Source organism: Sminthopsis crassicaudata, chromosome 5, assembly GCF_048593235.1.
Source record: "Sminthopsis crassicaudata isolate SCR6 chromosome 5, ASM4859323v1, whole genome shotgun sequence".
NCBI classification, from domain to species: Eukaryota; Metazoa; Chordata; class Mammalia; order Dasyuromorphia; family Dasyuridae; genus Sminthopsis; species Sminthopsis crassicaudata.
This window is the reverse complement of record NC_133621.1, coordinates 206540385-206566282: the sequence shown is the minus strand read 5'-3', so window position 1 is coordinate 206566282 and position 25898 is coordinate 206540385. Positions and strand designations below refer to the sequence as shown.

At 35.8% G+C, this 25898-nt stretch overlaps 1 protein-coding gene across 2 annotated transcripts in view; it reads left to right on the top strand.

Annotated features, from left to right (window-relative positions):
* Positions 1–1310: 1310 nt before the first annotated feature.
* LOC141544041 (uncharacterized) overlaps positions 1311–25898 on the top strand; it is a 49037-nt gene continuing 24449 nt past the window's right edge. The window contains exon 1 of one of the 2 annotated variants that reach the window (XM_074269698.1): positions 1311–1444. The gene's annotated coding sequence lies outside the window, so the exon portion shown is untranslated. Of the gene's footprint in view, positions 1445–24044; positions 24421–25898 lie in introns of those variants that run through there. The other variant, XM_074269697.1, reaches the window with a different exon arrangement.

The window sequence follows — 25898 nt, the reverse complement described above, 5'->3', positions numbered from 1 at the left end:
GAATTTCTCAGGACAATAATGGGTTCAGTGGGAGGTTGGGATGCTGAGAATTTTCTCTGGGTGCCTTCTCTCCCCAGGGTGAAGATTTTGGGGAAAGCTGTAACCTATCACTCCTCCCTGCTATTGAATTTTGATTGTTGAAACCTCTGCAAGATATTTTGGAGTTTGCAGGCTAGATTTCTTTCTTTCATAAGGACCATGCCTTAAACCCAAATTGAGCAGGCTCTCATTGATTGGCCAACAATAGATTCCAATCCCAGCTTCACTTGGTTTTGACTGGGGCCCTGATTACTCAGTGTGTAAATAGCAATTAATTCTATTCTGGTCAGAAACTGAGGGACTGATTTTTTTCTTCTTGGCAAGGTAAAAGAAGTCATTCTCTGCCTTAGTTTTTAACCTAGCTTTAATCACAGAGACCTGTTAAAGATCTTAGCTTAAAAGGCCAAAGTCTCCCATTTCATCTAGGGCCATCTTCAGTTATCTTGATCTTTATCTGTCCATTGGATCCAGATGGCTCTGTAGGGGAAAGTCCAGCAGGTGACCTCCTTCACTTAAATCTAATTCACTTGCATGACACAGCATCATCTGCCTGATGTCATGTCCTTTTTGAGAATGAAGTACAAACAACAACAACTACCTGTGTCTGGAAAACTCCTCCTCCTCCCTTCTGTTTTTTAGTTTCCTTCAAGGCTCAGCTAAAGTACTACCTTATGTAAGATACCTTTCTTAGTGAAGTCTTTCCCAGTTCCCATAATGCTCGTTTTCTTCCCTTTGCAATTATCTCCAATTTATCCTGAATATATATAACATTTGTACATAATAATTTGCACATTGCCTCTCACTTAAATTGTCAACTCCTATAAGGCAGGGACTGTTTTTGCCTTTCTTTGTATCCACATTCCTTAGCACAATGCCCATCATAGAGTCAGAACTTAATAACTGCTTTTTGAACATGACTAATATGGAAATACATTTTACATGATTACATCTATATAATCTACATAAAATTTCTTATCATTTTAGGAAAGAAGAGATGAGTGAGAGGGAGAGGAAAAATTTGGTACAATTTTTTTTAATGAATATTAAAAGTTATCTTTACATGTAATCGGAAAAATACTATTCAATCAACAAAAAGGTGAATGAATTAATGTATAAATAAATAAACCAAGTAATTAACAAATAAATGATGAAATAGATCCTTGTTGACTTGGAATCTGAGGGTATTGTACTAGGTAATAATTTGTAAAGTCTCTTCCACTCTCAAAATTCTATATTCTGTGTTCTATATTTTCAATTTCGTATGGAACAGAAGAGGCATTCAGAAGAGAAGACAGGAAAGTTACTTTTGGAAATTGTTGATTTAGTCAAATCCAAAAGGCTCCTAAACTCTAGGAACTTTGAACTGACCCTGAACTCTAAAAGAAGCCCCAGGAAACAAGGCCAGGTAGGAAAGGATGCCAGATACTACTGATGAGTATTGATGGTGCTTATTGTTCAGTGAATAACTGATTGATGTTGTTCACTGAACATTCTTTGGTAGTCTTGAACAAGTCACTATGGTGATCAGTTTCCTGACCTGTAAGAAATGAGGACATTTTAAAAAATTAAAAAAAAAAAAGAAATGAGGTAATCAAAAATTATTTTTTTCAAATCTAATACTCTATGATGGAATGTATGAAGAGAAAAGAAATAACTACCAATTGTTTAATTGGTGAATAAGTGAACTGGGGCCTTCATTTTTCTGCCTATAAAAATTGGATCATCTTTAAGGTCCTTTCTAGAGCAGTCAGAAAGAATTGAGTTAAAAATCTGACCTCAGGTACTTCCTAGCAGTGTGAGTCTGGGCAAATCACTTTACTTTGTTTGCCTCAGTTTCCTTATCTGTAAAATGAGCTGGAGGAAAGAAATGGCAAACCATTCCAGTTTCTTTGTCAAGAAAACCCCAGCTGTGGTCATGAAGAGTAAGATATTACAGAAAAATGACTGAATAACTACATAAAGTCTTAACATTTCAAGGATTCTAGGATTCCAATGAACTCATTTATTATTATGTGTAAGTCTGAGTAGAAACAAATGTTTTCACATATGTGTATATATGTGGGTGTGTATGTTGTGTATGCTGAGGTGTGGCTGGAGCTAACTCATATGAAAAGTTGACAAATTTTCAGAGTTAAGTATTTATACTTCAAAAATCAGTAAATGTCATATCTCAAAGCTTGATGAATTGCTTTGATTGATTAGATTTAAGAAAATGATAGAGAAAATATTAGTAATACAGGTTAAGCTTAAAAGCCATGTGTATATTATTCCTTCTCCATGTTTCTTTGTTTTTAATCAGTATTTACCAGTGCACCACTATATGCACTCCCTTTCATTTTACAGATGGGGAAATGGCTCTAAAGAGGTTTGAGTGGCTTGTCTAGGATAGAAGTGAGATATGAATCCAGATGTGAACTCAATGCTTTCTCTACCATATACCACTGAGCCCTAAGATCCTTTTAATATTTTGTCAAGTTTTTTAAATTAAAGATTTTTGACCTCCATGTCACATTGGCCCATGTATTTGATTCCATTTTAGATTGATGTATGCTGAAATCTCTAAAAGATAATATGAAAATATAATCCAAGTATCTTTTATGTATTTTCTTTAGAGTTATTTCCAGTCAAATCTTGCTAGTTAAGGAAATCTTACATCCAAATTATATGAAGGATTTCTATTCCAGGCTAACAGCATGGGAATCCTCCCTCTTAATTTGTCTTTATGCTTATTAAGGAATGTTGATTTAGGACCTTACGATTAAGTCTGGGAAGGATATTAAATTCGCTCCTCTCATTTTACAGATGAGGAAACTAAGGCATGGAGAATATAAATGGCTTATCTAAATTCATGGAAATAGAAACAGCTGAAAATGGAATCAAATTTGCCAGCTGTCCTGACCAGTGTTATCTGATGGAATTATGTAAATATATACTGAGGGACAGAGAGCCAACCTTGGAAGCAGAAAGGGCCAGTTTCAAATCTGACCTCCGTTATATGCTGGCCCTGTGACCTTGGGTGATATTATTAATTCTCAGTATCCTAGAAAATTGTCTTAGGCTATAAATTGTACAAGAGTTGCCAATATTCATTGCTGGAGGGAATTTCTTGAAGGTTTTCTTACGTGAATGAAATTTCAGATCTGTACCAAAAAATGCACATTAGCCCCTAGATTTGACATCTTAATTTGGAATTGTGTGTTAAACTTTTAAGCCTTCCATAATCCTCTAGAAAATGTGTCATTTTCACCTGGAATTCTGCAATTCCACTTAACTTTGTGTTATTGGTTTTTTCTTCCAGAAGATGGCAATAGAGTGTCATAAATGACAGCCCACCTATATCACCAATATTGCCCCTCCAGAGCATCTTTTGACCTTGCAGATCAGAGATCTTGACCTGTGTTTGATATTCTTTAGGGTGTCAAACTTGGAGATTCTATTTTGATGCAATTTTGGAAGAACAGATAAGGTTTCATTCCTTTCTATTCATCCTCCCTTATTTGCTTAACTTATGCTATTACAATAGGGATTCAGATTAAATGTGACTTTCTCCAGTGAAAAATGCCTAATTCTATTGGGTCTATGGAAAGGGAAACCAGGGTGGAGGGAAGTTTTGATCCTAGGGTTGAGAATAGAATTGCAAAACAATGTCAGATAATGATAGTAAGGGTTTGGAGTTGAACTCAACTCTTTTAACTCCAAATGCAGCATTCTGTTTATTACGCCAATTTAGCCAACTCTGTCCGATAATGTCTGATCCTGAATACAACCTATATTTGAGATGTCTACATTACATTTAGAGGAATTAAATGACTAAAGTCAGGAAGATGCTTCCTGATTTAAGGCTTAACACCTGGAGACAGGAAGACCTGAGTTCAAGTTCCGGCTTAAACACATGCAAGTTATATAACTCTGGATACCTCTTCCAGTTTCAATTTTTTTCATCAGTAAATGGGGATCCCAATATCTTCCTTATTGGGTTCCCAGTAAAAATCCAAGGCCACCCAATGAACTATTCCTTAACATAGAATCTGGGCTTTTATTTTTTTCTTCTAAGAGGGAGAGGTCCTAAATGCTTAGGAGATTATACTACAAAGTTAACTTTTGCAGGACTGGTCGTGTCTATTAAAATTTTAGACTGATATCACAATAGCCTGCCCACTTATCATTGTCCCTTCCCCAATCTGTTGTTTCTATTTACTTCACAATTTGTAGGATTCATTTACAATTCTCTAGTAATTAGTTATTAGATTGAAACTGCGAGCCAGAAGTAATCTTAAGGAAATAGGATTGCTGTTTGGTCACTTTGAGAATTTGGGGGAGGAAATTAAGCAAACTTTAAGAGCCAGAGCTTTGTAAGAAATTGGAATGGGTAACTGGAAAGAGAAATCTTGAGAATGGAGGGGAAATGAAGCTAGGTGGGGTACTGGGCTATGACATAGAAAGGGGAGGGTGCTAAGGAGGATGAAGGATGTTTAGGGGTATAGGAGAGAATAATGACCTTAGAATCATAGAATGTTAGAACTGACTCCTAATTTTCTGTGATTCTGTATTTGTTAATAGACTGCATGAAGAAAAAAAGACAATTACTAACAAGAAAATAACTGTAAAATGCTTAGCATAGTGCTGTATAAATGTTGGCTATTGTCATTATTTATCAAAAGGCACGTGTGCTGTTGGAGAGTTAAGTCCATATACCTTGTGAAATGGGAGGGTGGGAAGAGACTTCACTCTCAGAGGCTTGATGGAGCCAGATTGAACCAGCTTTGGCTGAGCCAATTGTCAAATTTTCAGAGTGAACATTTCTATCTCACAAATTGACAATCTGCTACCAACCAGGGCTTGATTTATCTTTTTTTTTTTTTTTTTTTTTATATAGATTTAAGAAAAGGATGGAGAAAATGCTAATAATGCAGATTCAACTTAAAAGAATGTTCTGTATATACATATTTTTAACTGAGAGAACTGTTGTAAAACATTTGCTACCATATTACCAGTCAATTGTGAACTTTAAGAAATCCATGTTAAATTCATTGGAAAGGGGTAATCTGATTAATCTTTATCAAGTAACAAATATTTACATGAAATAGGTAGACTTTTTTTAGTTTTCAGTGATAAATTATGGGAAAGAGAGAACTTAAAGGGTCAGTTTAAGGTAAGATTTAGGTAACTTAGTAGATAGAATGCTAGGCTTAGAGTCAGGAAGGCTCATCTCCTTGAGTGCAATCTGGCTTCAGAAACTTATTAGCTGTGTGGTACTGGGCAAGTCATTTAACCTCAATTTCCAAATAATAGCACCAATGTCCTAGGATTGATATGAAGATCAAATGTGATGATTGTTTGCCTCAATTTTCTCATGTGTAAAATGGACTTGAGAAGAAAATGGCAAAGAACTCCAGTATCTTTGCCAAGAAAACCCCAACTGGGGTCACAAAGAATCACACTTGACTGAACAACCACAACAAGGTAAGATGAGAAAATAGAGAAAACTTCTGTTCTTAGTCATTTTCCCCCATTCTCATGAATTTGCTCTCAACCAACCAACCAATCAATAAAGCATTTTATATATATATGCTTATATATTTGCTCATATATATATATGATATATATGATTATATATTTACTTACATATTTATAAGTATGTATTTATATACTTATATATTTGCTCATATATATATATGATATATATGATTATATATTTACTTACATATTTATAAGTATGTATTTATATACTTATATATTTATAAACTTACTTTGTGCCAGACAGCAGGGATACAAAGATAAGAGTAAAATATTTCTAGTCTTCAAGGATCTCCCATCCTAATGAGAGAGACAACATAAATGCATATGAATGTAAGCATAGAGTTTTTTAAAAGGTAGTTTGAGGAGGCGGTGCCTACAAGTTGGTGGGGAATGGACCAGAAAGGCAGCCTGCAGAATGTAGCCCTTAATTTGAGTACTGACAAAGACCATGGTTTCTAAGACATGGGAGATAATCTGTGCAAAACAGAGATAGGAAATGGAATGCCCTGTATGGAAAACACTGAGTAGGACTGTTTGAATAGTAGAAACACTTTTCATCATTTTCTATATATAGTCTTTTATGAATGGAACCCTATTTGAATCAAGGAGATTGTGTCTCATTTAAAGTGTTCATAAACTATCCATTTAATAAACAGTCTGAAACTTTGGTAATAATTACAGTCAAACTCGTAATTTGGAGAATTCATTTTCCCTTTTTGAAAAATCAGGAATCCATTTTCCTCTCTTCAGTCCTATGGCATCTTTCAGATTTCCTGTGGTTTTTCAAAGGTCAGGGACTGTGGCTCATTAATTATAGCTATCAGTTCTCTTAGTCCCTGCCATTACTCATCCAGCCTTGGTGACCTTCACTCACTGAGGAGATAGAACAAGAAGCCAGCTGTCCTCATTGAGTTCACTTTTGAGGTCTGATCTCTCTCCACCATTTTTGTACAAGCCTTCCTGATTGGAAGGCTTTGTGATAGAGAATAGTCTTAGTTAACTAAGTTACTAAGTTGTCTTTTTTTCTTAATGAGAAAAAAATACAGATAAAACTTAATGATGGCTATTAAATCTTAATGCAGCTTATTTCCTGGGGCTGTCTAACAGAAATGTTCTCTGCACAATTCCTTTAAGTAATTTGGGTTTTTTGCTGGTAAAAAAAAAAATAGGCTCCTTTCAAAGATAGAACATATATGGATCTATTTATAAATAGTGAATAACAGAATTTTCCTTTCATGTGAATTTTAGATCATTCATTAAATGTTTAATAAGTGTTTTTGGTTGAGGAAATATGGAAAAGTAGAGAGTGGTGGACTTGGGATCAGAAATAATAATAATTATGATGGTGATGATGAGCTAATATTTATATATCACCTATGAAGTACCAGACACTGTGCTAAGTGCTTTATAATCCTTACCCTTCAAAGTAAATGCTCTTATTTTCCTCATCTTACACACATGGAAACTGAGGCAAATAACAATTAAGGAATTAAGAATTGAGAAAAAACAATTAAGCAGCTCGTATTTATATTATTCTTACTATGTGCCAGGCACTGTGCTAAGTGGTTTACAATCATCTTATTTGATCTTTATAACAACCCTGGAAAATGTTGGGCATTTTATAAATGAGGAAATTGAGGCAAATAGAAGTCAAATGACTTATCCAGGATTACCCAGCTAGCAAGTGTCTGAGGCTGCATTTGAATTGAAGTCTCCAAACCTGGTACTCTAGTCACTCTAGTTCCCCTGGTAAGATCTAAGTTCAAATCTTATCTCAAACATTTATTAGCTATAAGATCCTGGGCAAATGACAAAACTTCTCCTTGACCTAGTTTCCTTATAGGTAAAATGAAGAAATTGGATTTAATTCTGATTCCTAGATTCTTTCCAATTCTGAATCTATGATTAGGGTTAGAATACAGTAAAATGGTAGCTTAGTTGTTGTTGAGTGTTCCATTTGGGGTTTTCTTGGCAAAGATACTAGAGTTGTTTGTCATTTTATTCTCCAGCTTATTTTACAGATTTACTGAGGCAAACAAGGTTAAGTGACTTGTCCAGAGTTACACAGCTACTAAGTGTTTGAGATCAAATTTGAATTGTCTTCCTTATTCCATTCATTACTCCATCTAGCTGCCACTTAATTCTATCTTTTCTCCATAACATCGTAATTGTTTCATCTGCCCAAGCTGTGGTTCTATGTATTCCTAGTTTATTCTGTTGCCCTCAGCATAGCTTTTGTTTCCTACATCATTCAGTAAATTTCAATTAGTTCTGGGCTTTTGCATTCCTGACGTAATTTTTATGGCACTGGGCTGGCTTTTCTTTTTTTGCTTCTCTCATGTCTTTTTTTTTTTTTTTTTTTTTTTTTTTTTTTTTTAAATTTGAGTCAGCAAGCTCTTTCAACATCCACATGGGTTTCTTTAGACAGCTTTGCCTTGCTTTTTATTATTATTATCATCAACTGGACTGTGTCTTCAGAATCCCATTTGTGGGAATTCCCTGACTCTTTTGAGCTGAATTCTATGGAATCTTAAACTACTAGATTCAAGGTTCTTTTTCTCTATACTCTTTTAAAAGCTACTACTTTCCCTCAAATCTAGAGGCCAAATCAGGCCATGTCTGGCATATTTCCTTTCTTTTCCATCGTGAATTCAATGATGGCGTGATTGCTTCCTCCCAAAGTTCCCATCATTTCTACTTCAAAAACTAGTTCCTCCTTATTGATAAGAATCATAATTTTTCTACATTGCCTCTTTTATCTTCTGAAAAATGAAAGATGTCACTACAGAAGAGGAGGACCAAAGAGTTGTTGTTTTTGTTTGTTTTTTTGGGTTTTTTTACTTTTCTGGTGCAACCAGATTAAGGATAATTAAGTATTCCTATAAAATAGGTATTCTTAACCTTTTTGTGGATCCCTTTAGAAGTCTGGGAAAGCTGTGGGACCTCCTCTTAGAACAATGTTTATAAAATACATAAAATGAAATATCTAGTATCACAAAGAAAACCAATTATATTGAAATGTGCTATCAAAATTTTTTTTTAAATAACCTTAGGGACAACAGATTTAAGTACTTTTGAATAAGATGTTACTACTTTGTCAGCTGTGGTATTTTTAAATGGAGAGAATTCCAGTTGATCAGAGAATTGAATTGTTCCATGACTGCTATATCACTTTAATTCCAGCTTTGTGATCTTTCAGAAGGTGTCATTCATTTCCTCCTTTTACCCAAGATGGTCTGTTTTATTTATTTTATAATATAATTATATATTACTTATTTATAACTTTATATATCATATTATAGAACGTAAAATATTATATATTTTATTTATTATAATATCCATAATAATATAATTTCTTTTTCTCCTTCCATTGATTTTCACCTAAATACTATCTACAACCTGCTTTTCCATGAAAATTTAAGAATTTTCTTTTCAGAGAGATACAATACTACTTGATAGCCCCTTTGTCAAATATGTTTCTTTAGAAAGAGCTACACTCTTCCATCATTCTGTCCCAGTCATCAGTCTCATGTAGCCAATTCTCATTGATATATCCTTGTATTAAGATCTCAAGTTCATTTTACTCATTACACAGAATATCCACTTGCATATAGAAACCTGAGGCTAAGAGCATTATCATTGATCCTATTTCTGGATCTTGTCTCTCATGAATTATTGGGCCACCCCATGCTGGCTCTAAATGAATAGTTTTCTCCCTCCCCCTCCATTTTCAATTTAAAGTCCTCTTGAATGAAGCTAGTATTTATTTATGGGAAGCTATACCTTAAGAAGCATGAGAGTGTAAAATAGGGTTCAAATTGTCCCATATATTTTCATCTTCAACTACAATTAGCAATTTCTTTCTGAAGATATTAGTCACTGGACATCCTATGATAGTCTTTTTTTTTAATTTAGAATTTTTTTCCCACAGTATATATGCATGAGTAATTTTTTAAAATAATATTATCCCTTGTATTCATTTTTCCAAATTATCCCCCCTCCCTCCACTCCCTCCCCCCGATGACAGGCAATCCCATACATTTTACATATGTTACAATATAACCTAGATATAATACATGTGTGTAAATACCATTTTCTTGTTGCACATTAAGTATTAGCTTCCGAAGGTATAAGTAACCTGGGTAAATAGACAGTAGTGCTAACAATTTACATTCATTTCCCAGTGTTCCTTCTCTGGGTGTAGTTGTTTCTGTCCATCATTGATCAACTGGAAGTGAGTTGGATCTTCTTTATGTTGAAGATATCCACTTCCATCAGAATACATCTTCATACAACATTGAAGTGTACAGCGATCTTCTGGTTCTATTCATTTCACTCAGCATCAGTTGATGTAAGTCTCTCCAAGCCTCTCTGTATTCCTCCTGCTGGTCATTTCTTACAGAACAATAGTATTCCATAACATTCATATACCATAATTTACCCAACCATTCTCCAATTGATGGGCATCCGTTCATTTTCCAGTTTCTAGCCACTACAAAAAAAGCTGCCACAAACATTTTGGCACATACAGGTCCCTTTCCGCTCTTTAGTATTTCTTTGGGATATAATCCCAATAGCAGCAATGCTGGATCAAAGGATATGCACAGTTTGATAACTTTTTGGGCATAATTCCAGAATGGTTGGATTCTTTCACAACTCCACCAACAATGTATCAGTGTCCCAGTTTTCCCACATCCCCTCCAACATTCATCATTATTTGTTCCTGTCATCTTAGCCAATCTGACAGGTGTGTAGCGGTATCTCAGAGTTGTCTTAATTTGCATTTCTCTGATTAGTAGTGATTTGGAACACTTTTTCATATGAGTGGATATAGTTTCAATTTCACTATGATAGTCTTTTAAATATTATTTCTTTACTTCTAATTTTTAGCTACTGAGCCATGAAGAATGTAGAGGGCAAAACAATATAATACAACAAATTTGCAAGGCTCTTAGCCATTCTCCTACTTAAGTAATATTAAGAATTTGGCTTCTAGACAAAGAAAGCTGAAGGATTCTGTTCATAAAAAAATCGATTCAATCATTCAGCAGTTGATTAAACAGTCAGTGGGTTATGTAAGTCCCTTCTTTCTCTGCTCTCTTCCTCTAACCAGATTAACACCTGAGCTTTCTGGGCTGTCTTGGATATGGACTATGCACTTTTCACTAACCTACCCAAATCTACACAACTCTTTTCAATGTATTTGGATATGTTGTCTCCCCATTAGAAAGTTAACTCCTTGAGGACAGAGGCTTTCCTTTTGCTTGTATTTTTGCTTGTGTTGCTGTAACCTTAGTACTTAGCACAGTGCCTAGTACATAGTAGGCACTTAATTAATACTTACTGAATGACTGAGACCAGGGATGGACCAGGGAGGGATAATATCCAAATATGAGGACAGAATGTGACAAAATGCAAATAGATCAGTATGACTGAGTGTTGTGTCCTGCTTTCTAGAGCCCCCAAGTTGGGGTGACATAACATGCTGTTGCTTTCTAGACCTCCCACACTGGGGTGATTAAAATATACCTTCCTAGTGGAGAAGTGATGAGGTGGGACTCTTGAGGAGGGTGGAAAAATGGAATCTGTTTATTTCAAGGGCTTTCCCCTTTTAATAATATAACAAAAACAACGCTGAGCACATGGGACCACATAAACAACTTGCTATTGTATGTAGTTTGCCACCTAGTATCACCCTGCTCCAATCTCAATACAGGTTGTCACCACCCCCTGACTTTTCAGGAAGGCCAAAAGCCCTTAGGGTTGATGGGGAGCCGAATCAGACACTGTCAGCAGATTCCCTCTGGGTTGAAGGGTCTTATAGCTCACCCAGAGTTTCCCCACTGACTGTGATTCTCTACACCTCACCCTTTCTTTTGTTTTAATTGAAGCAGGTATATATCAGTGATTAAATCCATCACCATGTGGGACTCACACAGGTAAGTTGTAATATCATACAAGCAAGTAGTAACATAATAGTATAAATAAACAAAATACTATAAAGATTTCCATGAGTCCCAGAAGGAAGGTTTAAAAATAACTATCAATTCACAAACCACACATACACCTCCTTCACCAGCCATAAAGTAGTCCAAAAGCAATCTATTGTCCATTGCTTCATGTTACAGGAAATCCAATTATTCCTGCAGGTTTTAAAGTCCTGCATCAGTCTCATTGAGAATTATTTTTGATGTTCTTGAGTACACAAAAGGTTAACTTCCAGGCTCTTTCAGTGGTGGGCACAGTCAGCAATGGAACTACCCCTTGCCTCCTGGATCTTCCCCTTTGCCCCAAGGGTCCTCTCCTTTTCTGTGTCTCTCTCTGATGGACAAGGCAGATACAGCTCATTGGCACCCATCAGGATACTATAAACAAATTAGGAGAACAAGGGATAATTTACCTATCACATCTTTGGAGAGGGGAAGAATTTATGACTAAAGAAAAACTAGAGAACATAATGAAAGACAAAATGGACAACTTTGTTTACATTAAATTAAAATGGTTTTTTTTTTTGCACAAATAAAACCATTAGAAACAAGATTAAAAGGGAAGCACAAAGCTGGGGAAATCCTTACAGATAGCATTTCTGATAAAGGTTTCATTTCTAAAATATATAAAGAACTGTTTCAAATTTATAAGAATACAAGCCATTCCCCAATTGATAAATGGTCAAAGGCTATGAACAGACAGTTTTCAGATGATGAAATTAAAGCCATTTGTAGTTATATGAAAAAATGCTCTAAATCACTATTGATTAAAGAAATGCAAATTAAAACAACTCTGAGGTACTACCTCACACTTCTCAGATTGGCTAAAATGACAGAAAAAGGTAATGCCAAATGTTGGAGGGAATGTGGGAAAATACATTGTTGGTGGAATTGTGATATGATCCAACTTTTCTGCAGCACAATCTGGAGCTATGCCCAAAAGGCTATAAAACTGTCATACCCTTTGACCCAGAAGTGCCATTACTGGGTCTGCCTATATACAGAAGAAACCATAAAGGAGGGAAAAAGACCTTTATGTGCAAAAATGTTTGTAGCAGCTCTTTTTATGGTAGCAAAGAACTGGAAAATGAGTGGATGCCCATCAATTGGCTGAATAATCTGTGGTACATGAAATATATTATTCTTCTATAAAAAATAATGAACAAGCTGATTACAGAAAGACCTGGAAAGATTCACACGAACTGATGATGAGCGAAACAAGCAGAACCAGGAATACAGTGAACACAATAAAAGCAAGAATGTGCGATGATTAACTATGAAAGGTTTGATTTTTCTCAGCAGTTCAGTGATCCAAAGCAGTTCCAATCGACTTTGGATAGAAAATGCCATCTACATTCAGAAAAAAGATCTAAGGAGACAGAATGTAAATCAACACATACTATGTTCACTTCTTTTTTCTGTTTTTTAAATCCTCTCTCATGGTTTTTCTGTTTTGTTCTGATTTTTTTTTCTCTCCCCAAAATGATTCATAAAACAAATGTGTAGTAAAAATAAACTTACTACAAAAAATAAAATTTTCCTCAGCATTTTTTCCAATTACATGTAAAGATCTTCTATAACACTTATTTTGTAAGACTTTGAGTTCCAAATTTTTCTCCCTTCTTTGTCCCCTCCCTCCTCAAGACAGCAAGCAATCTGATAAAGATTATACAAGTACAATCATTTCAAATATATTTTCATATTAGTCATATTGTGAAAGAAAAATCAGAGCAAAAGGGAAAAACTACAAGAAATATAAAACAAACCAAAAAAAAAAGTGCAAATAGTGTTCTTAGATCTGCATTCAGTTTCCATAGTTTTTTAGAGTCTACTGGAATTGTCTTGGATCACTATTTCTGAGAAATGATAAATCTATCATAGTTGATCATCACATAATCTTGTGATTGGTGTGTACCTTGTTATATTGGTTCTGCCCACTTTACTCAGCATCAGTTCATGTAAGTTTTTTCAGGCTTTTCAGAAATCAACTAGCTCATCATTTGTTTTAGAACAATAATATTCCATTACATCTATGAGTGGAATCTTTAGAGCTGTGATAAAATAACTTGAGGAAATTTTCAGATAGCAACTCTAGAGAGAGCCTCCTTGTTCTTTTATATCAACCCATGTACAATCATAGAACATACCTCTTATATACTAAAAAAAAGTTGAAGATCATAAGGGGTGGAGACGGAGACAATAAAACGAATAGGTAAAGCCCTTTCAGATGTAAAACTGAACATGTCCATGACTTTTAGAGTGTCTCAGGCAAGAGTAGCTCACTGACATATGAATTGGCTAGGAAGAGATTTTTTGCCCTAAGTACATAGACTATTAATCAATTTTTAAAAAATAGATCTTTTTTTTTGCATGTCACTCATTTGCATAGACCAACAAGAATCTGGGAAAAATGCTTGCTGATATGTACAAGTTACAGAGAGATCTCTCAAAAAGGGAATCCAGCTCTGAACCAAAAGGAGTGATTAAGGCTAGTGGTCTCTCATACTCTTTCTTGTAGGTAAACTTCAGAGCTGAGGTCCTGAAGGCACAAAATTGTAGAAATTTCTACCAATCCTATGCAGAAGAAATCTGCTTTTTCTGAAGGAAAGAACAAATGTATGACTGAGTCATACCTGAGCCTGGGACTAGAGGTAGCATAGAGAATAGCTTCCCATCAATGAACAAGCCTGAGGAACACAGAGGATTGATTTATTTAGTAGAGACTCCATGCCCAGTGAGGAGCACACTCAGATGAGTTATCTCTCTAACTGTAACCCTGTACCTTTGTAGAAAACCAGCTCAGCCTAAAAGGGCAAACCATGCATTACCGGCCATTGATAGCACTCTCTGAAGATCAATATTAGAGCATACAGGAAAGAGAAAGTACATTGAGCTCCTTCAGTTTATCTCTACTTTCTCTATTCCCCATGGATCTCATATTTGTGGGAAAATGCATAAAATCTGAGGGTACTCCGGTATCCTGGTACCAAAGATGATGTTGGGGAAGGAGAGAATCTGAGGGAACTCCTGTATCCTGGTACCAAAGATGTTAGGGCAGGATAGAATCTGAGAGTACTCCTGTATCCTGTACCTAAGATGATAGCATGGCAGGAGAGAATCTGAGGGTACTCTTGTATCCTAGTACTGAAGATGATGTGAGGAAGGAGAGAATCTGAGGGTACTCCTGTCTCCAGGTACTGAAGATGATATCTTGGTTTTGGTGGTGAATACTTTATAAATACCATTCTTGCTATGGGATTTGAGAAAATGTCTTTTCTAAGAGCCAATTAATTCTACTAGCTAATTTTTAATGGGGAAGCAGGGCTTGTAACTGTGTTGTTAGGATAATGACTCATAAGAGTACCACTAAATTCTGAAATGTCAGTTCTTCCTCTGGGGAATCAACCTGCTGGTGCAAATTAATGGAGTAAGCCCAGAGGGGTGATTATATAGGTGAGACCAGGCTTGTTAAAGAATGATCATCACTGGAAAGTATATTTCAGGATAGGGGATCTAGTATTAGAAGGAAATTAAGTTAAATGAGTTAGAGTTAAACAACCAGTTAAAGATGCACAAGTAGTACTCAAAAGCCACTTTTGCCATTGTACATGTTGCTCCTATTTAAATGCAGCTGAAATGCCTCAGTTCAGGGATTTAAACTGTGGTACAGCTCCTTTCTCCTTTTCCCCTGAAGGATGGGAGTTGAGAAAATGTAACTGCTCATAGGTATTCAAAGAGAAGCCAAGGGTTTTCCATTCAAGGTTAGGTGGGACATGCCCTTGTCCTTTCTTTTGGGGAATGAGACCAGAGGAGTGTTCCTATCAAGCATGATCAGAGTTCTGCTCTCCTCTCTGTGAACTGGAAATATGAATTCCTCTTTGTTATGAAGTGTTAATGGATTTCTCTTCTGAATTAATGATGTCCAGAATTTGGCATCAGCATCTGGGATGTATCTGGGACAGGACAAGTGCGGGGAATGGGGGAAGAGGGGTGACCAGCATGGAGGTGACCCTATGGGGAGTTATATATAGAGATGAGTTGCAGAGCAGTTTGTGGAAAGAAGCAGGGGGAAATAGACATTCCTAGACTCAGATTCTCTCCTTCCCCGACATCATTAGGTACTAGGATACAGGAGTACCCTCAGATTCTCTCCTTCCCCAACATGATCTTTGGTACTAGGATACAGAAGTATCCTTAGATTCTGTCCTTCCCCGACATCTTAGGTACCAGGATATAGGAGTACCCAAAGATTCTGTTCTTCCCTGACATCTTAAGTACCAGGATACAGGAGTACCCTCAGATTCTCTCCTTCCCTGACATCATTAGGTACTAGGATACAGGAGTACCCTCAGATTCTCTCTTTCCCCAACATCATCTTTGGTATTAGGATACAGGAGTACCCTTATATTCTGTCCTTCCCTGATATCTGAGGTACCAGGATACAGGAGTACCCTCTGATTCTCTCCTGTCCTGACATCTTAGGTACCAGGATACAGGAATACCCTCAGATTCTCTCCTTTCCCGACATCATCTTTAGTACTAAGATACAGGAGTACCTTTAGATTTTGTCCTTCCCTGACTTCATCTTTGGTACCATTATATAGGAGTATCCTGTAGGTACAGAGAGATATATTTTCACCACTGGAGTCATGAATCTGGCGGAAATTGAATTGCTGACTATTCTGGACTGTAAAAAAAAGGAATGACTTAATGACTTTGTATTCATTAAGGGATGTAGTCATACTGTTTTCATCAATTTAATATTTCTTTTTTTCTTATGTCAGGATGCTGAACATTCAAGTAGTAATCTATCTTGCAATTGTGAATCAAGTAGTTGAAGAAATAGACAAGAATAAAAAGAAAATCGAGATAGCTCAGGGGATAGTAAACATTTTCTACCCCAAAATAATATCTAACTTTGTAAAAAAAAACAACACAAAACCAACAAAAAACTTTCGTGATATTTACCATTTAAGTACTGTTCTTTAAGTGGGTTTATTGAAATCATGAATGATAGCTGAAAATTTAGCCCTGAGCAAAGTTTAGAAGTTCATGGTTTTCAGACTAGAGGGGATAAATCAGGCCCCCCAAATCCCCATGGTTGGAATCTGAATCTGAGAGAGGAATTGTGGGGAAAAGGCCATCAGGGCCTCAGAAGTAGCAAGGGAGGAATCTAAGTCCTGCTTTTGTCACATACTATCTGTGAATCTCTGGGAAGATCACTTTGAAGCAGCTAGCCAGAGTCAGTAGATTAAAGTATGGTAATTAAAGTCAGGAAGACCTGAGTTCAAATCCAGCCTCAGACAGGTGTGTGACTCTAGGCAAGTTAGTTAATTTCTCTTTGCCTCAATTTCTTTATATAAAATGAATCTTACAGAATTAAATGATCTTCTGTCTTATAGAATTAAATGATCCTAACATATATAAAGTGCTTTGCAAACCTTAAAACATTAGGTAAATAATACTATAATGTTTAACAATATTATCACCAAAATAATTGTTATTATTTAACTTAAGTTAGTACTACTATTATTCCACTACAACTATGCTATAATTACTACCCTACTACAACTACTCTATTACTACTGCTACTCTATTACTCCTCTACTCCTCTACTACTCCAACTATTATTCCTCCTCCTCTACTGCTACTATAGCTACTACTACTACTACTACTCTACCATTATTACTCTACTACTACTACCACTACTACTATAACTAGTACTATTCTACTACTATTATTTTGCCACCACTACAACTACAACTTTATTTCTCCTCTTCTTTCTCCTCTACTCCTCTTCCTTTTCCTCCTCCTCTTCTTCTATTACAACTACAACTACACCTACTATTCCTTTACTATTACTACTACAACAATCACTACTCTTCTTCTATTACAACTACAATTACACCTACTATTCCTTTACTATTACTACTACAACAATTACTACTACAACAATTACTACTCTTTTACTACGACAATAGCAACAAATACTACTAACACTACAATCACTTTTAAAAATTAACTTAATTTTTAAAAAATATATTGCTTTGAATCTACTATTACTACTACTGCTACTGCTACTACTACTACTATAATCTAGGCAATGGTCTAAGAGTGTAGATGGCATTGGGGAAGGGACAAAGGGTTAAGGGAGTGAAACTGAATATGGATAAAAAAGGGAAATTTTATTTTCACTAAACTCTAAATGTAATTAGCATTTCATTCAATTATTTTAAAACCTTTTTCTAAGAGGTAAATTAATCTTCATCAGGCTAGCAAAAAAAAAGTTAAAAATCTCTGCTATAACATTAAATGTTAAAGAAAAAAGGCAATCTCACTTTTTAGAGGGTGTTTCCTCATTGGAGAATTTCATTTCTCATTTAAATCTCAGGTCTTGTCCCTATCCCTCTCCACAAAGGTCTTAGGTAGGTAGGTGGAAAGGCGAGGAACTCACCGTGAAACTATTTCCTACCAAAAAATGGTCTCATCTGGCACCTCTTGTGACATACATGCAAAGTCTTATGACAAGAAGTGTTATTAGAACCAAAATCTCTGTGAAAGGAGAGCATTTCAAGTCCTAATCATGAGCTTGTATATTTAAACTAAGTGCTAACACTGCAAAATCTCCTTGGAACACATTCTAGGATTTGTACGGAATCTAATTTTCTTCAAGTATTTTTTTTCCCTTTTGTTTGATGGAGTAATATCTTCATCTTGGAATCTCAGACTTCTGAAGAGATTACCAAATAACAATGGAAAATCTTGCCCCTGAGACTTAGAGGCAAGGACATTTTTTTAAAGCTTTGTTTTAAAATTTTTTTTTGCTTCAGGAAAGACCTTTCCAGAGCTTCACAAGCAAAATTTGTGATCCAACTTCCAGACTGCCTTTGATTCCAGGAATATGATTGGAAAGTCATCTCTAGTTGCTGCTTGATATTTTAAAGTAGAGAGCTAAAATCTTTATTTTGGGAAAGGGCCTAGGCCCTCCATCCTTCCTTCTCAGGACTTTGCCACCATGTTTACCTTGGATGGTTCAGGGGACAGAGTTTGGGGCCTGGAGTCAGAAAGACTCATCTTCCTAAGTTCAAATCTGACCCCAGCTGCCCAGCTGGGCAAGTCACTTAACCCTGTTTGCCTCAGTTTCCTCATCTGTAAAATGAGCTGAAGAAGGAAATGATAAACCTCTCCAGTATTTCTGCCAAGAAAACCCCAAATGGGATCATAAAGTTGGACACTACTCAAATGACATAACAACAGCAAAAATCTACCTTTCTCCTCTGCTTCTCTCATGGATGAATTCTTACCTAAACCTCCATTTTAAGAAAGGGTCTAGCCAGTCATGTTCATTTTCCCTTTCCCCACATTTAATTGCTTTTAAGCTCCTTGTTTTGTATGTTCTACTTCCATTTGAATATAAGCTCTCTGGGTGAATTGATAATATATAATTTCTCTAGGTGTTACTAGTTCATGGTAAAGTTAGCTCTGTCTGTTTATAGAAGTTTCATTTACAATTTCTTCCTAAAAATGGTAGCAAAAGCTAAATGATGATTTTTTCCATCTAATTTCTCTTGTTCTTAATCATATAAGTTCTTTTCTTATTTTTTTTTTGTTTTTGTTTTTGTTTTTGTTTTTGTTTTTTTCAATGCAGAAAAGATTTAGTTAACATTCTTGCAAGAATGAGTACCTAGGTTGGTACACATTCTTTTGGAACTACAAAGGCAGTGTTTTATTTCCTATCCTGAAAAGTAAGTCTCTCCCCTATTAATTATACAATTTTGGGCAGGAAAATGGTTCTGTGATCCCATAGGGACAGACTGAGACTTATCCATCCTTGCCCATCCTCTGAGCCTCTTCTCCTCAAGGAAGCCATCTGCTTTCTCTTAATATTATATTTGTTGTATGAGATACTCCATCTATTCACTTGTGATCACTTGCTCTTGTCATGTGACTCTGTTTCTGGAATACAATTTCTTGTGGATGTTTCGTGAATAATTTCATATTATGGACAGAAAAGTTATTTTTAATTTTCTGGTGTTCCATGGATTTATTCTCATGAAGCCTCATTCCTTTTTTCCCTTTCCCACTGAGGTGAAAATGATATTTTCCTCCTCAATTATCTAACAACATTTCCCCTGGAAATCTCCTTGACAATTGTTTGACTTTGTGTTGTGATGAGGCTACAGTGAACTCCCCAACTGTTCGGTTTCTGTCCCTCTTTTTTGTCCAGGTTGATCAGGAGTTCTTAATGTTCTTCCGTGTCATAGAGTTCTTGACAATCTGATAAGCCTGCAGAGCCCTTCTCAGAAGAATGCTTTTTTAAATAATTGAAGGAAATCCTTAGTTTTTGTTTTAACTTAGTGAAAATAAATTTATACTTTTTCCTGATCCAAGTTCATGGACTCCCAGAATTCTCCCCACAGTCATCAGGTTAAGAACCCTTAACTTAGCTGTTTTGAGATATATTCCCTAATACTTTGAATATTCCTACTCCTTAGGAGGGATGGTCTGTACAGTGGGACTAATAATAGCACCTACTTAGAGAAAATTATTGTGAGAATCAAATAGCATAATCCACGTAAAGGTTTACAAACTTATGAATTCAGGCCTTCCTTTCTCCCAGGCTATTCCTTTATTCTTTTTTTCATATTACTTTTCTGTTCACAGGTAGGGATTATTTCCTATGGGCTTCAAGAAAAGTTCACTCAATGAACCCAAAACTGTAAATAAACCTGCTCATATTCATTGTACTCCCCTGCCATCTTCTTACCAGCCACTCTGTGGGTCACAAATCAGATATGGTTTAACAGAGCAGAGTACATTGGAGTGATCATCTCCCTATGTCTCTCTTAATACACTATGTACATGAAATAGCTAAAAAATCAGATCAAGGCAGGGCTATAACTCCATGCAATATTAGGCATGCCCTTGAGACACAGGAATAATATGATATGACTTCTTTATCACTTCTATTCTCACCATATTTTCCAATGTTGGTTTTCTAGTTCTGTAGTTTCTCCCAGACACACCAACTCATAAATCTCTTACTATTATATAGTCATATTTATTTTCTCTGGTTCTAGTCAACTTGAAGAAATAACAGAGGGACATGCTGCTATCTTATTTATCCCCCTTACATTAATTTTCTCTTTTATGCTTACCATTTATTGTTTTTCTTGTCCTGAGAAGGATTAAACTCTATCTTAAAACACCAAGTATAGATTGTTCTTGGCAAGAAAAAAACTAGTGAATTAATTTTGTGAATGATAGCAGTAGTATTGAAGACATTTTCTTCTTTGAAGCTCAGCTTGAGTGGAAGAGAAAAGGAGTATATGTAAAGAAAGTGGGTAAGTTATATAGTATCTAATGCCATTGGGAGCTGACAAGATCAGGTTGGGTTGGGGCCAGCTTTAACTGGCTGGGAAGAATAGATTGTTTAATATCAGCATGACCATTTATATCTTGAAAATTAGCAAATGCTACCGCTTGGTTTACTGTTTATTATCTTAGGAAACTGATGGAGAGAATATAAATAATGCATTGTACTTAAGTATGTATTATGGGTATGTCTCCTTCCCAACTTACTTCCCCAGTAAGAGCCAGTTATTCAACATTTATTAACACATCCCTGAAAAAAGTTTGCTTTGTGTTATAGCTGTGTTCTCTGCCAAGGTGAGCAGCGTGATCAGTTCTTCCCTCTCAACATGAATAGTTCACTTTGATTCAATGATACATCAAGAAGACTTTTTAAATTTCTTTTTTCTTTTCTTTTTTTTTTCTCACATTATAGAGGAGGACACTGGGTCAAGTGGCCTGCCAAAGATAACCCAACTAATGAGTGTATGGAGCCAGATTTGAACAAGATGAGTCTTTCTGACTACAGGCCCAGCAATCTATCCACTGCTGCACTGAGCTGACCTACATCAAGAATATTTGATGTCCAATTAATCAGACTTTCATTATGATAAGACGTATTCTTGCACTTCCCCAATTTGTGATTATTTCTAGTTTCCCCAGGGAAAAAGCTCTCAGTCACATCAATACAATATATGAATAGCCATAGAAAGAACAGTGTGCATAATGATACCTTGATACCTTTATACCTTAGATCTCTGGATTCTTGCTTCTCAATGTCAGCTTTGGCATTTTTGCTGGAGAAAAGTGCTGTTTTGTGACTCTGTAATTGGCTGAGCTGTGTTTTTTTTTTAAACAAGAAAATAGAGTATCTGGGCTTGGTTTATAAGTAACCTTGCAATGTCATTGTATACTGGATTCCTATAGTTTGTAGGTCGTGTTATCTTGTACATTCAAATAGTTGTAGATATGTGTGTGTTTCCTATCATACAATCAAGTTTTTATTGAGTCCTTTTATGTGCCAGGCATTATGCTAGGAGTTGGTGATACAAGTATAAAGAATTAGATAATCTCCACTTACAGATCTTATATTCTTCTTCTTCTTCTTTTTTTTTTTTTTTTTTTTCAGTCAGCAAGCTTTTTATTAAGCACTTACTATATTTCAGGCTCTATGCTAAGTGCTGGAACTAGAAATGTGAGTATATATATATATATATATATATATATATAATTCTTGCCCTCAAGGAGTTTGTATTTTATGGAGAAGACAATATATAAAAGGAAATTGAAAGGAGGTAGAGGGAGGGAAAGTATGCAGTATAGTGACAGGATGGAAAAATCCAGAGAAGTGAAAAGTGGTTTTATAGTCTAATGGGGAGGAGACAAGACATATTTAAAGTAGAAATTTATAAGAAATGATGGAAATATATAAATATAAACAAATATAAATATGTAACCAATATGACACTATGAATATAAAGTTTATATGCATAAAATAGTTAAATATAAAGTTGTTAGGGAAGGAAGGCACTTGCAAGAGGGCGAAGCGGATTAAGAAAGGCTTCATTATAAAAGTGTTTAAACTCTATTTTTGACAGAACATATGCATAGGTAATTTTTCAGCATTGTCCCTTGCACTCACTTCAGTTGAATTGTTTTAAAAAGAGACTCTATGAGGCAGAATTAAGGAGAGAGTACTTTTGGGCATGTGGGCTGGAACATGAAAAGATGAGATGATGATGGATGAAGTATAGGGTGAGAGAGGAAGAAATAGGATTTGGTTGTGAAGGGTTTTTAAAGTTAAATAGAGGAATACTTTTTTATTTTAGTGGATCTAGAAAGCTACTGACACTTTAAATTAGGAAAGTCTTGTGGTCAGGTTGATGCTTAAAGACAATTATTTTGGCTGCAGCCATGTAAGAAGGACTAGAGTGATGATAGATTCAAGGCAGGGGGACAATTAGATTGTTGTAATAATCTAGGTGAGAAATGATAAAAGTTTGAATTAAAGTAATTTGAGCGTCAGATGTAAAGGAAGTGAAAGTGGAAAGAGCAAGATTTGGCAGCTGATTGGCTATATGAGGTGATGGAGAGTGAAACACTGAAAGGGTGCCAACATTCTGAACTCAAGACATTGGAAGGATGATGGCCCTTTAACAGAACATAATGTATGGCATAGACGTGGTCCTCAAACTTTTTAAATAGGGGGCCAGTTCACTGTCCCTCGGCTGGACTGTGGTAAAAACAAAAACTTGCACTCTGTCTCCTCCCCTTAGCCCATTTGCCATAACCTGGCGGGCTGCATAAATGTCCGGCCGTAGTTTGAGAACCCCTGGCTAGAGTAAGAAATCCAAAGTATTATTAGGTATTTGTGGATGTCTGGAGCCCATTCAGTAGAAACACTTGTTTTTATTTGGAGTCTCTTATACTATTGTAGTCACAGCATATAAGCATGATCAGAACTCACTATTGATTTAATAATTTTAATTTATAAATAAATTTAATTAATTTGATAATTAATCCAGGCTAGAATTTGTCCCTAATATAAACTTTTATGATTTCCCCAAGTATATTGCTGCCAAGACTCAAAGTCAGGAAGATGAGGAAAGAAGTAGAAATGATGGCCTGCAGCATAGACCCTAGTGATCAGTGGTTGGCCAGGGATGCTAATTAATCATTAAATGGAGCTGGCAGAAATGGGGGCAAAAGGACAATTACATGAGCTCATTTTATGTCTTGGACGAGGATGTGCAGAGCCTAATTGAAGCCTGGGACCTTCTGGGTCCGGGAAGAGGTGGAAAGAACACTGACTAGGGGTTGACTTTGTTCTGCTGTTTCTTGGCTGTGTTCTCTTGGGAAAGTGATTTCACCATCTTAGGTTTCAAATTCTCCACCTGGAAAATAAGTGACTTGAAAGAGGCAATCTCTAATATCCTTCCCGGCCCTGATAATTTTGTGGAGTGATATTTCGGATATCTTGGCCTGGCATGCAAACTCTTTGCCACTTGTGCCCAACATACAGATTCCGATTCTATATGATGGCCCTTGAAGTGTGATCCTGAAATAATAACAGTCTGAGTCATTCAGGAATAATTTTCATCTCAAAGCATGGGAATCATGAATATCTGGGTGAGGGTCTTAGCCAATTTACAGATGATCCTACTTTCATATCTTATATTCTTTTTTTCCAGTCAGCAAGTTTTTATTAAGCACTTACTATATTACAGACTGTGTGCTAAATGCTGAGAATACAAACACAAGTAAAAAGGTCTTGGCCAACTTGATGGAGGAAAGAGAAAAAGAACAGGAGCCGATTCAGCAACCATGGGGTTAACACTACACATTCTGCCACTGCAGATATTTTCTCCGCCATGTTGAATAATAAATGAGATAGTTGTATGTCTTTATCTCACGGTTCAGGAAGGAAATAAGAGATGCTATCTATAAAAATTGAGAAAGGAGAAAATGCCTCCATAGAGAAAACTACAGAAGATTCTTAGAGGTAGAAAAGTTCTGAATAATGGTAAGCTTGGAAAGTAGAGTATTATTATTATAATACTATAATAACAATACTGCTGTTGTTATAATAGGAATACTAATAATAACAATAACTAGAATTTATATAATGCTTTTAAAGTTTGTACATACTTATACAATAACTTTAGGAGACAGATGTTATTATGATGATGCTCATTTTACAGGTGAAGAAACTGAGACAAATAGAGGTTAAATGACTTGCCCACATGTTTGAGTGCAGGTTTGACCTCGTCTTCCTGATTACAGCTCTAGCATTCTACCTATTGTGCTACCTAGTTGCCTCTGATGAAAAAACATACTACAGAATGTCATTGGAGCTGAAGTTCTCAGTAATGATGAGGTCCAGTGTATGTCCATGCTTGTGAGCGGAGAGTAAATAGAGTAAAAGTGTAGATCATTGGTGTTGAGCTTATTAGAATGGAAGAATTTTAAAACAGATCATTTCCAAAGTTCCAGATGGAATGATGATGTTTTAATGTTCTGGGGATTCTAATGGAAAATCTGATTAGACTCAGAGGCAATGGGCAGTTTTTTAGAGTAGGCCATTGGAGCAATGTGACACAATAGCCCTCAGCAGTTTTCCTCCCTTAGTTGATGGTCTGAACTATAAACCAATAGGTGGAATTAGCCTTTTTGCTGGCATGGGAATTATATAATGATAAGATTGGATTGTGGAAGGGGCAAACCAAGCTGGGGTGAGTTGTTTTGGTCAACATTGAGGGATCGCAAATAAAGAAAGTATAAACAAAGGGCAGCCAAATTATATAAAAAGAGAAGTACAAATTTTAGAATAGCAAACTTGCTAAGATTGAGCTCAGTAATATGGCACCACAAATTTAATATTTTTCTATTTTATGAATAGTGTTGACAAAATGAGTTATTCACATTATATTTCTGTGGATTAAAGTCAGCATTACTAGGAAATGACCAATTGCTGTTCATTGCAATTTACTCAAATCTGTTTTGGTTCTTTCTATTTAGGAACATAACAGATATTCCCTAGGTTATGATGCAATTTTGAAAAGTGCATAAATTAGGATAAGATATTATGCTATGTATTCATTTTAGTTGGAAAGGCAGTATGACAATGACAAGAGAACTGGCTTTGGGATCAGGAAATCCTGTGTCCAAGTCTTACTCTTGGCTAGGTGGCCTTGGGAAATTCATTTAAACTTTCCAGGCAACTCTTTATGATTATAAATCACAGATTAGGGGCCATTCTGCTTTTTTTAGAGAGAGCTTCCTCAGTACAAGTTCTCTAAGCTAGTAAGGTCATCAATGTGGTCCAACAACAATAACAAAAAAAATTGGCTATTATTGTGGGTGTTGGAAATGAAGAAATCTTGGAGATAATCTGATTCAATTACTTTTCATATAGCAGAAATAGGATTTGGATTCAGTGCAGTTCAATAAGAGCCTACTATGTGCTAGGAGTGTATTGAGGACACAAAGACAAGAATGAAA